We start from the raw sequence: 16,366 nt of genomic DNA, 5'->3' as shown, positions 1-16,366 counted from the left end.
TGTGTGTGTGTGGGGGGAAGACTTCTTGGCCCCCTCTTGTTCCTGAGTGGGGGTGGGTGGGGGATGGGGGGACGGGGACTGGTTGGCCCCTTCTTGTTCTGCTCTGAAGAAGCAAGTTAAGGAGCTGGAGATACGGCTCAGTGTGCACAGCCATATCGCTGGAAATGGTGAGAGTCATGACGCCAGCACAGCTGCTGCCAAGGTCCAGCAGAGCTCAGCAAAGGTGAGCGGATTGCCACCCTCGCTGTCCTTCCATCTCTAACTTTTGGGTTTTGGTCTGTGCGTGCTGAATTCTTGGGGGACTTTGTGCTAAGATTCATTTTATGTCTTTTCCTGATTTAAAAAAAAACTGTGTCTGGGTCCATTTAGGAAAACCCTAAAATTAGCTTCATCTGGCCTCTGTTTGGAAGTCCTCCCTGTGCCCTGGAGACCGTCCACCACAGATAAGCACAAGGCTAAAAGAGGCCAGGGCTCCAGGGGTCTTCTCGGGTGTCTGCCCCTGAGCTGACTCAGCATAATTGGTGCAGGGTAAACAGAGACAACTGGCCGACTCTGCCTGCTCAGGGGAATAGGTGAGAGGTTCAAGGCCTCTTTTTACTATAGATTTAATTGGAGTCATAGGGCTAAAGTAATAAAATCTGTTCTGTTTGTAGTTTCTAACTGTAACTGAACTTTGTAATGAAATATACATATTACTCTGTAGCACTTGGGTAATCATTAGCTTGTCCTTGCTCTGTGAGACTTATATAAGTGAAGAAGCACCTGTTGCTAGGCACCCAGAGCTGCTAAACTCCCCTGACCATCGCCTGACTCCCCCCTCCCCTCCACTGTCTCAGCAATGACCCTCTGACTCTCTGTGCTGGAGAAGACCCCCTCCCCAAGAGGCCCCCAGGACTGCACCGGATCCTCCGTGACTCCAGTTCCAGAGGATCCTGTGCCCTCTCTGGCCTCCATGGGCACTAGGCATGCAAGCAGTGTGCCTACATACATGCAAAGGAAACACCCACACACATAAAATAAAACGGAACCAATTGCTGTAAAATGTAACGCAATTCAGCTCTGAGGGTCCCTGAGTCCAGCTGCGTTCACTCTGAGTTCCCCCTCCCCGTGTCAACTGCTGTCTCAGGGCAACTCTCCAGCCTAGTTTGCATCTTATTTTCCATTTATCATATTTCTCCTTCTTTCAGCTGTGTGGCGGTGAGTGCAGAAATAGGATCTGCTCGTGTGTGCACCTTAATACGCTTGGTGCAGGAGAAAGCACTGGGCTAGAGAGGAGCATTTTGACACCATAAGGGGATCTCAAGTGTGAATGCCCAGACACGGACACATGCTCTAGATACAAATGTGTTACTGTGAATCTGTCTGTGTGTCTAAAACTAAAGCAAGACATTACATTTCTAGTACTGAACAAGAAAATAGAGGAAGACAGCAGCCTAGATACACAATCCACTAAAAGGCTTACAATCTAGTTATTTTGGTCTTTATTTTTTCTGTCTGTTCAAACATTTTCTGCACTATCAAGTAAGAGTTGTAAGAGGTTGGTGAATATCTGCAGAACAAACTAGGGATTGCCAGACAAATTTTATATCACGAGATAAGGAAAAACAATAAATTCTTCAGTTCCCTTAAGTAGTGTTAACAAATTTCTTCTGCACTCACTGTAGCGCCTGCTTGATAAAACTATTACCTGTCCAACATCAACTGTTTGCTTTCACACCTTGGAGATCAGAGGTTGTATGTACATCCTAGACCTTCCCCAAACACAGGACCCTCTGAGGACTGCACCACTTAACCAATTTGCATTTCACGCTTGCAATGAAGCAGCTGAGGAGGATTTCCTAGTCCCCTCCAGCCCTCCTCTGCTCCCTCTGGCCCACACTCACCTGGTTCATGAGGGGCCCAGGACTAGAGTTGCTGCTCCAGCCTCCTTAAGGATCCTGGGGCTCTTTCTGCCTTGCCCTGTCCTGGAGCCTCTACAGCTCTTGCCAGGTCCGTGCCAAGGTCAGGGGCAGCGACCTGGGCTCAGGAAGAGAGAAGTAGTGAGTATGGAGTGTGGCAGGGCCTCGCAGTGGGACCATAAGGCCAAGGAGCACAATGGAGCCTTGGGGCGGCAATGCTCTGTGAGGCAAGGCGAGCACCTTTGGCCTGGGTAAGGCCCACATCCGTGCTGAACTTTGAGAATCCAGAGTCCAGGAATAAGCAAAAAGGAAAGTAATGGATTCTGTGGGTTTCATTTTATGTTTTTTTAAACAGATGGGGAAAATAAACAGGAGGTGGAGATATGCGTAACCTAGAATGGGACAAACTCAGCAGAGGATGTTGTTTTGTTAAGCACCCGTGTTGTTAAAATAATTTAATTTATAGCTTTGTTTTTATATCTGAAGAGACCAATCGAGAAATAATCCATTGTGTTTATTATTGTAATCCCTACAACTGAGAGGCTGAGACAAGTTTCGGTTTCCAGGGGCTAAATCCCAAACTCTATCTCCAAAAGAGCAAGTGTGTGCAGCACAGGGCGCGTCTTAGCCCTGAAACTTAAAGGTTCAAGAGGAAGTCTCACTACTCCAATAGTTGTTAACATGGATTAGGGAGGGATAGACAGTCATCTTCCCTCCAGCCCCTGCCCACCCCCCACCTCCACCGAGGTTAGGGGCTAAACCACAGTTGGTGACTCTCAGGGGAGGGAGAGTCAGTTTTCTTCAGGAGTGTGCTCCTCCGTGCTATGTTGACTAACCAAGGGACGTTTTGCACCCGAGTATATGGACAACTGACAGACTCCATGAGCTATTGAAGAAAAGGAAGGAGAGGAATGGCAAGGAAGGGAGGGAAGGGGGGCAGGGAGGACACGGAGGAGGAAGGAGCTGGACTTGGGCGGGGACTTTGAGTGGATTTCTACTGGACAGTAGTGGTGGAGGGTGAGTCAGGGTGAATATGGATAAAATGTATAATGTATGAAATTTGAGAATTTCTCAAAGAATAAAAATTTTCAAAGTTTTTGTTAAAGTTAATTTTATTGGAGTACGAGATACATACAAAGACAGTGCGGGCTGGGGCAGTGACCTGACTTTATTAGCATGAGGACCTGAGTTCAGATTTCCAGCGCCCAGCAGCAAAGCCTAGTAACGGGGAGGGGCAGGCAGGAGGGTGCCTGCACTTGCTGGCCAGCCCTTCCAGTGGACCCAGAAAGCTCATGGTGAGTGTCGCAGCTCTGAAGGGAAAGCCTTCTCCTAGAGTTAGAACCCTGCAGCTCTGAAGGGAAAGCCTTCTCCTAGAGTTAAAACCCTGCTCAGGGAAAGTGTTCCTGCTCTGCAGAGAGGTCTCCTGGCACTTGGGAGCCAAAGAATTCCACACAGTCACACCAGAGATTTATCAGGAAGAGAAACCCCGGGGAGTGGCTGCCTCTGCTAGAGCAAGAAGCAGCAGGGATGTGGCAAAAGCAAGCTTTATATAGGAGTTTTTGGGGGGCTTTCCAGGATGAAAATTGGGAGGATTCCAATTCCTGAGCTTGGGCAAGTTCAGGGTCAGTAGGTTTTCATTCTCAGCAAATGGGTTTCTGTGCCTGAGTCAGGCTTGGTGGCATGCTGTTTCCTGGCCCTGGGCTTGGGCTTGGGGTCAAGTCAGGTTCAGGGTGTCTTTTCCTTTGGCCCTAAACTCTCAGTTCATGCCTCAGGTTCAGTGAGAGGAAAACACCAGTGTTGACCTCCACAGTATGCACACACATGTACAGCCACATGTGCACATTCAAAGAAAGTAGAGAAAATCTAGCTAGACAGCTTGATGTTCATTTACAATGTGGCACATTTGTATTAGTGAAAGTCAGACTTTTTATTTTTACAGAACATTTAGAGGACTTCAGGGTGCTGGGAGGAGGAGGAGCAAACACCTGTAATATCAGGACTTGGGGGGGAGCACACACCGGTAATATCAGCACATGGGGGGGAGAGCACACACCTGTAATATCAGGACTTGGGGGGGAGAGCACACACCTGTAATATCAGGACTGGGGGGGGAGCACACACCTGTAATATCAGGACTTGGGGGGGAGCACACACCTGTAATATCATGACTGGGGGGGAGCACACACCTGTAATATCAGGACTTGGGGAGAGCACACACCTGTAATATCAGGACTGGGGAGTGAGCACACACCTGTAATATCAGGACTTGGGGGTGAGCACACACCTGTAATATCAGGACTTGGGGGTGAGCACACACCTGTAATATCAGGACTTGGGGGTGAGCACACACCTGTAATATCAGGACTTGGGGGTGAGCACACACCTGTAATATCAGGACTTGGGGGGAGAACACACACCTGTAATATCAGGACTGGGGGGAGAGCACACACCAGTAATATCAGGAGTGGGGAGAGCACACACTTGTAATATCAGGACTGGGGGAGAGCACACACCTGTAATATCAGGACTTGGGGGGGGAGCACACACCTGTAATATCAGGACTAGAGGAGAGCACACACCTGTAATATCAGGACTGGGGGGAGCATACACCTGTAATATCAGGACTTGGGGGGAAAGCACACACATGTAATATCAGGACTTGGGGAGGGAGAGCACACACCTGTAATATCAGGACTAGGGGAGAGCACACACCTGTAATATCAGGACTGGGGGGGAGCACACACCTGTAATATCAGGCCGTGGGGGGAGAGCACAAACCTGTAATATCAGGACATGGGGGGGGAGAGCACACACCTGTAATATCAGGACTAGGGGAGAGCACACACCTGTAATATCAGGACTGGGGGGAGCACACACCTGTAATATCAGGACTAGGGGAGGGCACACACCTGTAATATCAGGACTTGGGGGGGGAGCACACACCGGTAATATCAGCACATGGGGGGGAGAGCACACACCTGTAATATCAGGACGTGGGGGAGGAGAGCACACACCTGTTATATCAGGACTTGGGGGGGGCACACACTTGTAATATCAGGACTTGGGGAGGGAGAACACACACCTGTAATATCAGGACTAGGGGAGAGCACACACCTGTAATATCAGGACTGGGGGGGAGCACACACCTGTAATATCAGGACTTGGGGGTGAGCACGCACCTGTAATATCAGGACTTGGGGGTGAGCACACACCTGTAATATCAGGACTTGGGGGGAGAACACACACCTGTAATATCAGGACTGGGGGGAGAGCACACACCTGTAATATCAGGACTGGGGGAGAGCACACACCTGTAATATCAGGACTTGGGGGGGGGAGCACACACCTGTAATATCAGGACTAGGGGAGAGCACACACCTGTAATATCAGGACTGGGGGGAGCATACACCTGTAATATCAGGACTTGGGGGGAGAGCACACACATGTAATATCAGGACTTGGGGAGGGAGAGCGCACACCTGTAATATCAGGACTAGGGGAGAGCACACACCTGTAATATCAGGACTGTGGGGGAGCACACACCTGTAATATCAGGACTTGGGGAAAGAGCACACACCTGTAATATGAGGACTTGGGGGGGAGAGCACACACCTGTAATATCAGGACTTGGGGGGGAGCACACACCTGTAATATCAGGACTTGGTGGGGGGGAGAGCACACACCTGTAACATCAGGACTTGGGGGGGAGCACACACCTGTAATATCAGGACTTGGGGGGGGAGAGCACACACCTGTAATATCAGGACTGGGGGGGGAGCACACACCTGTAATATCAGGACTTGGGGGGAGCACACACCTGTAATATCAGGACTTGGGGGGAGCACACACCTGTAATATCAGGACTGGGGGGTAGCACACACCTGTAATATCAGGACTGGGGGGTAGCACACACCTGTAATATCAGGACTAGGGGAGAGCACACACCTGTAATATCAGGACTGGGAGGAAGCACACACCTGTAATATCAGGACTTGGGGGGGGAGCACACACCTGTAATATCAGGACTTGGGGGGAGAGCACACACCTGTAATATCAGGACTTGGGGGAGGAGAGCACACACCTGTTATATCAGGACTTGGGGGGGGGCACACACTTGTAATATCAGGACTTGGGGAGGGAGAACACACACCTGTAATATCAGGACTAGGGGAGAGCACACACCTGTAATATCAGGACTGGGGGGGAGCACACACCTGTAATATCAGGACTTGGGGAAAGAGCACACACCTGTAATATCAGGACTTGGGGGTGAGCACGCACCTGTAATATCAGGACTTGAGGGTGAGCACACACCTGTAATATCAGGACTTGGGGGGAGAGCACACACCTGTAATATCAGGATTGAGGGAGAGCACACACCTGTAATATCAGGACTTGGGGGAGAGCACACACCTGTAATATCAGGACTGGGGGAGAGCACACACCTGTAATATCAGGACTTGGGGGGGGGAGCACACACCTGTAATATCAGGACTAGGGGAGAGCACACACCTGTAATATCAGGACTGGGGGGAGCATAAACCTGTAATATCAGGACTTGGGGGGAGAGCACACACATGTAATATCAGGACTTGGGGAGGGAGAGCACACACCTGTAATATCAGGACTAGGGGAGAGCACACACCTGTAATATCAGGACTGTGGGGGAGCACACACCTGTAATATCAGGACTTGGGGAAAGAGCACACACCTGTAATATGAGGACTTGGGGGGGAGAGCACACACCTGTAATATCAGGACTTGGGGGGGAGCACACACCTGTAATATCAGGACTTGGTGGGGGGGAGAGCACACACCTGTAACATCAGGACTTGGGGGGGAGCACACACCTGTAATATCAGGACTTGGGGGGGGAGAGCACACACCTGTAATATCAGGACTTGGGGGGGAGCACACACCTGTAATATCAGGACTTGGGGGGAGCACACACCTGTAATATCAGGACTTGGGGGGAGCACACACCTGTAATATCAGGACTGGGGGGTAGCACACACCTGTAATATCAGGACTGGGGGGTAGCACACACCTGTAATATCAGGACTAGGGGAGAGCACACACCTGTAATATCAGGACTGGGGGGAGATCACACACCTGTAATATCAGGACTTGGGGGGGAGAGCACACACCTGTAATATCAGGAATTGGGGGGAGCACACACCTGTAATATCAGGACTGGGGGGAGCACACACCTGTAATATCAGGACTGGGGGTGGAGAACACACACCTGTAATATCAGGACTTGCGGTGGAGCACATACCTGTAATATCAGGACTTGGGGGGTGGAGAGCACACACCTGTAATATCAGGACTTGGGGGGGAGCACACACCTGTAATATCAGGACTTGGGGGAGAGCACACACCTGTAATATCAGGACTGGGTGGCAGCACACACCTGCAATATCAGGACTTGGGGGGAGAGCACACACCTGTAATATCAGGACCGGGGGGAGCACACACCTGTAATATCAGGACTGGGGGGGAGCACACACCTGTAATATCAGGACTTGTGGGGAGAGCACACACCTGTAATATCAGGATTTGGGGGGGGGAGAGCACACACCTGTAATATCAGGACTTGGGGGAGAGCACACACCTGTAATATCAGGACTGGGGGGGGGGAGAGCACACACCTGTATTATCAGGACTTGGGGCGAGAGCACACACCTGTAATATCAGGACTGCGGGGAGAGCACACACCTGTAATATCAGGATTTGGGGGGAGAGCACACACCTGTAATATCAGGACTGGGGGGGGAGCACACACCTGTAATATCAGGACTGGGGGGGAGCACACACCTGTAATATCAGGACTGGGGGGGAGAGCACACACCTGTAATATCAGGACTTGGGGGGGAGAGCACACACCTGTAATATCAGGACTTGGGGGGAGAGCACACACCTGTAATATCAGGACTGGGGGGGAGCACACACCTGTAATATCAGGATTTGGGGGGAGAGCACACACCTGTAATATCAGGACTGGGGGGGGAGCACACACCTGTAATATCAGGACTGGGGGGGAGCACACACCTGTAATATCAGGATTTGGGGGGAGAGCACACACCTGTAATATCAGGACTGGGGGGGGGAGCACACACCTGTAATATCAGGACTGGGGGGGAGCACACACCTGTAATATCAGGACTGGGGGGGGGGAGAGCACACACCTGTAATATCAGGACTTGGGGGGGAGAGCACACACCTGTAATATCAGGACTTGGGGGGAGAGCACACACCTGTAATATCAGGACTGGGGGGGGAGCACACACCTGTAATATCAGTATTTGGGGGGAGAGCACACACCTGTAATATCAGGACTGGGGGGGGGGAGCACACACCTGTAATATCAGGACTCGGGGGGAGCACACACCTGTAATATCAGGACTTGGGAGGGGAGCACACACCTGTAATATCAGGACTTGGGGGGGAGAGCACACACCTGTAATATCAGGACTTGGGGGGGAGCACACACCTGTAATATCAGGACTGGGGGGGAGCACACACCTGTAATATCAGGATTTGGGCGGAGAGCACACACCTGTAATATCAGGACTGGGGGGGGGAGCACACACCTGTAATATCAGGACTGGGGGGGAGCACACACCTGTAATATCAGGATTTGGGGGGAGAGCACACACCTGTAATATCAGGATTTGGGGGGAGAGCACACACCTGTAATATCAGGACTGGGGGGGAGCACACACCTGTAATATCAGGACTGGGGGGGAGCACACCTGTAATATCAGGACTGGGGGGGAGAGCACACACCTGTAATATCAGGACTTGGGGGGGAGAGCACACACCTGTAATATCAGGACTTGGGGGGAGAGCACACACCTGTAATATCAGGACTGGGGGGAGCATACACCTGTAATATCAGGACTTGGGGGGAGAGCACACACCTGTAATATCAGGACTGGGGGGGGGGAAGCACACACCTGTAGTATCAGGAGTGGGCGCGGGGTGGGTGGGGGGAAGCACACCCCTGTAATATCAGGACTCATTGCCTGAGGCCTAAGGTTTCTAAGCTGCAGGACAGCCTGTAGTACATAGGGAGGCGCTGGCCAGCCTGGGCTATAAAATAAAACCGCTTCTGCCCTCTACCTGGAAGCAAAACTTAAAAGAGCATAAAGAAAAGAAGAAAAAGAATGCAAAATGACAGAGGTGGGGGAGAGGAGGAGGAAGGACAAAGTAGAGACACGAAGGGAAAGACTGGGTACCACAGAGTGCCCCGAGCTCCATCCTGCTCTTCCTTTCTGAAGGTTCCATGTTCACCTCTGTGCATCTTTTGGCCTACTTCTATTTTGTTTTTATTTCTACTTATTTGTTTGTTTGTTTTAGCAGGTGGTGTGTTTATTACAGGACAGCTAGTTCTGTGACTTGGGCTAGCTCTGGGACTCCAGTGGAGATCAGGCTAGCTCTGGGATTCCAATAGAGATCAGGCTAACTCTGGGACTGCAGTGGAGATCAGGCTGGCTCTGAGGCTCCAGTGGAGATGCTCTCATAGGCCACAGCCCAGAACGGACAGGTACAATAACTTGGACTCCAAACCAGCTGCACATAAATACAAGCAAAGAGGCTGGAGGGGTGGGATCCAAAACACAGAAGATAACAGACTGAATGTGTAGGTTCCTGTGCTGACAACATGGTGGTGCCTCAGCTGCCTCCAGCTCCATCCTGCTCGTCCTTTCCAAAGACCGCCATGCTGATGCTTCTGTGGGTCTTTTCTCTCCTTCTCCTTAGTTTCTATTTCTACGTCACAGTGCTGGTGACCTACTGAGGGCTTCCAGGCACGACACTGAGTCACACCCCCAGATCTGAGGCCTGGTGGCTATGTGATGAATGTCCCCGCTGATTCTCTTCACCCACTAACCTTAGCCTGGCCTGAGTCTAAGCCTGAGTGGATCTGTGACACCTGCCTTACGCTCCTCTGGCCCCTGGATCCCCTGGACCAATAGCTCATAAGGAGGCGTCCCTCATCTATGCAGGATTGTTGTCTAAGAACCTCCGACTATGGGAGCCGCAGTATCCACTCATACGGGCACCACCCTTCCAACTCACTTTTAAAATTAATTTTCTTAAATTGATTCACAAAATTGTAAATCTCCACATGAATTTTTTCCCATACAGAGTTAGTAGTTTCAGACGATCTTCTGTAGACTCAATTTTTTTAACCAAAATATTTTATTAACAACTTATTGACCGAGCCTACGTCAATTATAACCAGATTAACCAAAACAGTAGGAAATGAAGATTAATTGACACAAAACAAAACCTTAAGGATACCAGTCCCGAGGAACGATTCTCCAATTGGGAGCCGCAGTATTTCTTCCACTGGAACCGGGAGTATCCAGACCCCAGAGCCTCAGCAGGAGCCGGAGCTCTGAAGCCTTCCCTCAAGCAGATTTCTCTAGGAGCATCTTGAAGGGCAGTGATGAACAGCCAAATCTATCCCAAGTCTCCAATCTGCCCCTCCGCCAGTTCTGGGCTCGTTTATATAGCTCCTCCCAGAGTCTGTTCACAGGATCTTTTTCATCTGGTAGCAATTAAGCTCCTGTACCAGGTGGTTGCCCTTCTAGTGAATTAACATCACCTGTTCTCTTACTAGACCATTCGATCCCACACTTGGGATCCCAAAGGACAGGTTTCTCGCCTTCAATCTTCCCTCCACCCCTCACCTCCTTCCCCCTCCCTCCCTCATCTGCCTTGGACACACACTTGGGATTTCCAATAGTATGTATAACAAAACAACTAGACGTATAACAAAAACAATTAGTGACATAAAAACGTAAACTAAAATAACCTGGAAAGTGTAAGTCAAATTGCCATGTAACAAATAACTATCATGCCCTTTCAAAACAAAGCATATGATTCAAGGTTACTCTGCCCCTCGCCCAACATCAATGAAATTATTTTTGCTTTTAAAAAAATGCAGTGCTTCTGATCTTCCTCACCAAGAGACTTTGAAGCCTGGGCTCACTCTTGGTCAATGGCCAAAATTTAAGGATATTTTTTTAAGCTTCACTGGCTAAATCAGTGTGTTGGCTGTCTTTTCCTGGCATGGATTTATTACAGCACCACGTTTCCATGACATCCATCAGCAGTGCCGCCCAAGCACTGCACAGCTGGGATATTTCCATTTCCTCTCTATTATGACCAGAGCAGCAAGGAACATAGAAGTGCCAGCATCTCTGTAATAGGAGACAGAGCCCTTCGGATTTATGTGGGGGGAGGAAATCCTCCTCAGAACCACATAAGACAGGGGAACCATAGCTAGAATACAGAAGAGCCTGCAAATACCAAGAAAGCGGATGCCACAGTAAAAAGTGGGCTGTGGGACTGAACAGACTTCTCAACAGAGGAAGCGCATACACATACACTACACATACATGCACACACAGAGACATTCTCTCTCTCTCTCTCTCTCACACACACACACACACACAAAGGGCAAAAGAAAAAACAGTGACTAATAAATATTTTTAAAGTTTTCAGCACCCTTAGCGATCCAGGGCTTGTAGATTAAAGTATTTTGCGGTCCGTTTCACTCCCGTGAAAGTGAGTTGCACCAAGAAACAACGGCAGTGATGGTGACAATGTGGGAAAGGGGAAACCCTTACATGCTGTAGGTGAGAGTGTAAGCTGGCACCTAAGAGTCAGCTGAATTTTCCCAGTCCTTGTACTTAAGAGCTTTTAGTGACAACAGCGTCACATTTTTAAAAATACTCATTATTACAAAAATGAATGGTAATCTATTGCAATTCTCAGTGGGCTTTCCTCATGGCGCCAGTGAGACGTGGAAGGGAGGTGACTCTTGACACCCAAACATCTACTGATGGAGTTCCTTGAGTGTGTCTTCCACGTTCTCTACAGACTCTGAGGATACACGTTGTTGAGGCATTTTCCTCACTTTCTCCACTCTTGTTTTACAGATTCTAGGAGTGACTGAGCAAGTCAGGAGCGCAGGCCAGAGTCATGACTTGACACACAGTGATCTTTTTCTGTCCCTTTTGAGTTCATGCTGAGCCTGTTGGTAGGTTTTGCTTTCAGTGTAGTTCTCCTGGGACTTTAGTTGCTCTCTAACCAACCAAATAGGAAAATAGGACAGGACAGTGGAGCAGAGTGAGCTCAGTTAGCGAAGTGTTTGCTGCGCATGCGTGTGGACCCACCCATCACCGGCGCACATATGCACAAGGTGGGCCCGGCAGCCACACTGTAACTGCAGTGCTGGGATGGGGGAGATGGACAGACTGCTGGAGTCGCTGGCCTTTCAGCCAGGATAACCACTAAGAAGAAACCAAGTGAGAGACCTTGTCTCCAAAGTGGGGAAAATGATGTTGATGTAATCCAAGAAACACCTGGCACTGCCCTCTGACATCCACATATATGCATATGCCCATGCGAACATGCTCACTACATAGAAGCATGCATGTACACATGCAAAAAATACTACACGATGCACACAATTATAGTGAAAACTATAGGAGATATGACAAAGAAAAGGGTTTTTATTTGCTACAGCCTCACCTACACATGATCACTGTCGGAGCCTGTGTGAGGTCTAGAATCTCGGCTTCTAGACCTGGCCACCTGTCCTGCAATGGAGAGGACACTCACAGTCATCTGTAACTCCACTTCCAGGGGCCCGATGATGCCCTCTCTGCCTCCATAGGGTGGGTGCTGGCAATAGAAACCAGATCCTCGGGAAGAAAAACAAAGGCAATGATCTTCATCACAAAGCCATCTGTCCAGCCATGGCTAAGAGCTTTCTAAAACCAACTACAAGCCTGCATTTTCTGACTTGTCAAGGAGACAGTACCAGCAAATAAATCCTTTCACTTTAGACAATTAAAGCTATGAGATTGCTTCAGAAGCATTACCATCATTAATATTTTATGTATGTGTTGCTTGTGTGACATAGCTGTGTGCATGTGATGTAGCATGCCTGTGGGCGTCAGAGAACAACTCTGTGCAGGTGGTTTCCCCTTCCCACCTGTCCATTTGTTCGGGTCCAAGCAGGCTGCTGCAGCACGCGCCTGGACTCACCGAGTCATCTCAACAGCTCTGTTGTTTGTTTCAGCAGATGGTCTTCTAGGACTTGGAATGTATCGCTCTGGGCTCTTCTGGTTTTCAACACTTTCAAACTTTCCATCAAGAAATCAGTCGTTATTCTGATGCATTTTCTTCATGTGTGACTTGTGTTTATTATCCCACAGCTTTCCATACACACGCCCTTTGTTATGCACACCTAGTGTTTGCACTGTCATAGGCCAGGGGAGTTTCTTTCTGGTCTTGTCTATTTGGTGTTCGGTGTGCTTCCTGTGTCTGTGTGGGTGGGTGTCGTTCCTGAGTTTGGGGAAGTTTTCTTCTAGACACTGTTGATGGTCTGGTCTAAGCCATGGAGACTGCACTTGCAAGCCCAGACTGACACTATGACAAGAGGGCTACTCTCCACAAACTGACAGCAGGCCCCGTTGCAGAGGACAACACCCCACATAGCCCACTGAATGTGGAGCGGTCAAGCTGGTGCCTGCATATAACTTTCACCCCTACATCCTAGTCTCTTTGTGGGAAAGGTAGTCTGTAAGCTACTGAAAAAGATACCTGGACACCACTGCCTTAGTTAGGGCTTCTATTGCTGTCAAAAGACACCAGGCCCACAGCAACTCCTATAAAGAAAGGCATTTAACTGGGACTGGCTTACAGTGCAGAGGTTCAGTCCATCTTCACGGAAGGAAACATGGTGACATGCAGGCAGACGTGGTGCTGGAGGAGCTCAGATCCCTACATCTGGATCTGCAGCCCCTGGGCCTGGCTTGAGCATCTGAGATCTTAAAGCCTGGCTCTAGTGAACCACTTCCTCTAAAAAAGCCACACCCACTCTAAAAAGGAAGGCCACATGTCCTAGTCCTAATAGTACCACTCCATATGAGCCCATGGGTCTATTTTCTTTCAAACCACCACACCAACCCAGTCATAAAACCTTTGACCTACAATCTGTCCTACTTGCAAGATGCGCTGGGGCGGTGATGGCACAGCACTTGTGGAAGTGGCCAACCAATGTCTGATTAATTTGAGGCCTACTCCAGCAGAGGGAGCCCATACTTGACACTGCCCGAGAACCAAACACTACTGGCCATTAAAAAAAAAATCAATGAAAGGATTCCTAATGACAGTGTGCTATACTCACAGATCATCCAGAAGCTGCTTCTAGCACCACACGGGAGTGGATACAGAGACCCATCACCAGACATTATACAGACACGGCCTAAATTTGAGATTTCTATCAGGTCCCTATGATTCCACAGAAGAGGGGTAGAAAGATCATAGGAGTTGGAGAGGACAGAGGTCACCAGAATATGGCCCACTGAGTCAACTAAGCAGGGCTCAGAGACCAAAGCGGCGAGCGTGGGTGTGCACCAGGCCCTCTGCGCATGCTACACTTGCCAGCGTGGTGCTTTTGTCACACCCCTAACGGTGGGAGAGGGTGTGTCGGTGACTTCGGCCTGCTCTTGGGAGCTTCCTCCTGTCAGGTTGCCTTGTCCAGCCTCCATGTGAGGGCTTTTGCCTTGTCTTAGTTTATTCTGCTGTGTTTGGTTGCTTCTCTCGGAAGGCCTGCTCTTTCCTGAAGGGAGGCAGAGGGGAATGGACAGAGGTGGGGGTGGGGGAGCTGCAGGAGCGGAGGGAGAGAGGGAGAGGAGACTCTGGTCAGGATGTACTGTACGAGAGAAGAATCTGTTTTTAATAGAACAAATAAATAAATAAATAAATAAAACCCAATTAAAAAACAACCACATTAAAACCATGTAACCATGTACCTCTGGAAGCTATTAAAAAAAAAAAACAAGTACCAAGTTACGCCCAACACACAAGGTATGGATTAATCTTACAAACTGACAGATAAGGAAGTGGAATCTTCCAAAGCGACCTTGTAACCCAGGTGTCCTGACATGGCGGCACGGCTAGTATCGTCAGGATCAGAGCTGCAGCATCCTCTGCTTTTGGTCGGCTCCATGGCCTCACAGTGTAAGCACACAGAACTCCACGCGCATCGTGCCTACGAGGCTGGCCTGTGAGGGCCACAGCAAGGGCGGTGTGGGCGCTGTACGGATGCTCGCACAGAACTCCACGCGCATCATGCCTACGAGGCTGGCCTGTGAGGGCCACAGCAAGGGCGGTGTGGGCGCTGTACGGATGCTTGGTGTCTACCATCTTCAGCTGCTGCTCTCTTCTAGCTGTTGATCCACTGTCTTGTAGCCCAGGCTGCCCCTAGACTCCTGTCCTGCTGCACCTCGGGTGCCAGCACTGCAGGCATGTGCCATCATGTCACCAAGGGCTGGCCACTGCCTGGGATGGCTACTGCTCTCCTCAGACTAGCTCTGCAATCACTTCCTCACACGGGGTTACAGCTCTACGGAATCTGAAGAATAAGCTCCCACGCACGACAGCTCTCTAGCAATGCCTAATCAGTTACTTGAAATGGATACTTGCTGTAATAAGTACTGTTTCGTTATGTGCCCTCCATATAGACATTTGTCATAGTCTAGGCTTTCCTAATATTTGCTAATAAGAGGGAAAAGTCATTCAATCGTTTGTAGTTAGGAAATATACAATTTTTCTGTTTATATATCCAGTCTTTATTAAGTCAAGTGACCAGCATTACACATTTCTGAAACTCTTAACGGTGGACATTTGAACAATTCACATTCTAATTATACCAACAGAGGGCACAGGAAAGGGCTTAAACTCAGAGAAGGGGATTTAACTTTATTCCTTGACTGTAGAAGAAAAAACCCAAACAAACCAAAACAGATGGGAGTCATGGGTAAAAGGAAGGAATTTTGTACACTCTTACAGGTATAATTAAACAGTGTATAATATGTTTCGTAAGTACTTTCTAGGGACTGCAATGGGTACATGGTGCGTGGTCAGTATACACGATATCGCACAATGGCTGCACTTCAAGCTGAAGCTTGTTTTCACGTAACAATAGGGTACATATGGTACATACATGAACTCAATATACCTGGAAAACAAACTTTACCACCCAGGAAGAAGAATTTGGTCAGCACACTCAAAGAAAGGACGGAGATGAAATCATATGAAAACTCTGTTAAAAATCAGTATATTTCATTCATTACCTGAAGTCTCCTGTTCTCACTGGAGATACGCCAACTTAGTCTGGTAACTGAGTGGACACAGCACTAACAACAGGGTTTCTGTAGCAGACCTGTGACTGAGGGTAATCACCAGCCCTCAGCTGTGTCTTTCTTATCCCTATAGATGGCAAAAGATCACATGACGTAGTATGTGTGGAAAACAAAAACCTCTTAATGAGATTAGATTTTACACACAGAGTTAGTGGGAACTCTCTTCCAGTGAGAACAACAGCCACTGCAACCTCTGCTGATGCGTTCTGATAATAGAGGGACTTGCAGAAAAAAATA

At 49.1% G+C, this 16,366-nt stretch overlaps 1 protein-coding gene across 1 annotated transcript in view; it reads right to left on the bottom strand.

Annotated features, from left to right (window-relative positions):
• The window catches only part of LOC311584015 (ATP-binding cassette sub-family G member 3-like), a 44,702-nt gene extending 42,556 nt beyond the window's left edge, over window positions 1–2,146 (bottom strand). The window contains exon 1 of the mRNA XM_084758036.1: window positions 1,884–2,146. The gene's annotated coding sequence lies outside the window, so the exon portion shown is untranslated. The remainder of the gene's footprint in view (window positions 1–1,883) is intronic.
• Between the last annotated feature and the right edge of the window lie 14,220 nt (window positions 2,147–16,366).

This window comes from Acomys minous (assembly GCF_964271855.1).
Source record: "Acomys minous genome assembly, chromosome: 15".
NCBI classification, from domain to species: Eukaryota; Metazoa; Chordata; class Mammalia; order Rodentia; family Muridae; genus Acomys; species Acomys minous.
The sequence above is the reverse complement of the archived record's forward strand: the minus strand, read 5'-3'. Positions and strand labels throughout refer to the sequence as shown.